This window comes from Dendrobium catenatum, unplaced genomic scaffold (genome assembly GCF_001605985.2).
Source record: "Dendrobium catenatum unplaced genomic scaffold, ASM160598v2 original_scaffold_198558, whole genome shotgun sequence".
Lineage (NCBI taxonomy): Eukaryota > Viridiplantae > Streptophyta > Magnoliopsida > Asparagales > Orchidaceae > Dendrobium > Dendrobium catenatum.
In genome coordinates, this window is record NW_021516975.1 from 166,514 (window position 1) to 168,579 (window position 2,066).

Consider the following 2,066-nt stretch of genomic DNA (forward strand, 5'->3'; position numbering starts at 1 on the left):
GAAAGTGATCGGGAATTTTGAATTTCCTCTTTCGCGGGTTTCACGGAAGCAGGATGACAGCGGATTCTTGCCAAAATCCTTCTGCCGGAGTATTCCAATTTGATCGGTTGACGACTTCCAAGCTTTCGATGACGGCGAACAAATCTTATTCCTCGTCTCCTCCAGCTTTTGGGGATGGAAAGTTAAATCTGAAGCAGACGGTAAGAGCGAAAACCAGAGGTATGAATTTGGTTATAAATGAAGGCGGATTTGTTGATAAGAAGGATGACGAAGTTTAGGGTAAAGGCAAGAATGTTTGCATGGATGAGAAAGTAAAGAAATTCAAATTTGGTTCAGAAATGTTGATCAATGAGAACTTTGAAGCATCTCCCTCAATTATGCTACCGAATCAGAAGATTATACAATCAGAGGAAGTGTGAGCTTATGGAATAATAGATAATGATGTCTCAATCAATAAAGCAGTCTCATCTCCAATCAAAGACACATTAATGTTTCATGGAATGGTCTCAGAAGAGGAAAATAATTCACATAAATCTGATGGGCATGGTGATCTTCTCAAAGTTAGAGAGGTAGATTCTGCTGTGAACAATGTAGGCAAGGAGAATGATATATTTCCTGAACGAAATACTGATGCTAATCAAAATGCATGGAGAATGAGAGATCACATTCCGGGGTCTGAACTGGAATTGGGAGAATTCTTAGCAGAAGATGGTATTACTGTGAAGCTTCACGAAGAAAATGAAATGGAGAATGCAAGGAAACTCAATAAATCCTTGGTTATTAAAATTTTTGGAGGTGCAGCTCCTCTACCAGTTATAAGTTCTTAGCTTAGAAGGCAATGGGCACAATATGGTAAGTTTAATCTTACCATGCTTAGCCAGGGATGGATCCTCTGTTCTTTTCAGGATTCACAAAGTGTGGAATCGGTCCTTACAAATGGACCTTGGTTTGTTAGTAACAAAATAATTGGAATGGATAGGTGGTCCAAAAGCTTCTCTCCAACATCCTTAAAAGGCCTAACATCTCCTATATCGATAAGACTTCCAAATCTCCCTTTGCAATGTTGGGATAACATAAACATATGCAGAATTTCTTCTATGATTGGAAAACCAATTTTGATAGATGGAAACATGTTCCAATGGGGGAGGAGGGAATTTGGAAGAGTATGTGTTCGAATCAGACTTGATATGAAGCTACCAGTTGGTGTATGGGTTGAAGGATCATCTGGCAAGTTCTTCCAAAAAATAGAATATGAACGGCTTCCAAACTTTTGCTTCAAGTGTGGATTAATTGGGCATGTTCAAGAAGTATGTTTCAAATTCTGAATGCCAGTTCAGGAGATCCCTAAAGTCCTTTTTTATTGGAAGGTAAAGCTAAATTGAGAGATCTGAATTTGCTCAAAGATTTGCCTAATGAGGAAATAAATAAAAATACAGATTTCAAAATCTGATAAAGGCTGGCTCACTGATGATGAATGCTGGGTATTAAAAGCTAAAACTGATGAATTAAATAGCACTTTACCTCGTCTTAATGGCTGGTGGAAGAAAAAGGCAAAATTAAAATGGCTAGCTGGATGGTGATGGAAAATACAAAGGTTTATCATTCCTTGCTAATGGTAGAAAGGAAAGCTCAAACAGAATCATCAAGATTAAAAATGATAGAGGGTGACAGTGGTTGAAGATTCTAATCAAATTGAAGAGGTAATTTGCACTTCTTTAAGTCAAAATGGAAAAAGCGGATATGCAATACTGATGGCTGGCCGAAACCTGGATGGTTTTAAGTAATGAAGACAAAGGGATGCTTTTCCAGAGACTTTTCTGTAGAGAAATTGAAGCTGTTATTCATCATCTAGGAAGGAATATTTGCACCTGGAAGTGATGGTATCAATTATACTTTTAAAAAAGCTATTGGAAAATTATTCAAATGAATTTCATTAATGCTTTAAATCATTTCCTAACTCAAGGGATTGAAGGGTACTTTGATAGTTCTCATTCAAAGTTTCCAATCCGATGCTGCCTTCAAACTACAGACCTATTAGTTTGTGCAATTCTAATACAAAGGGCTGC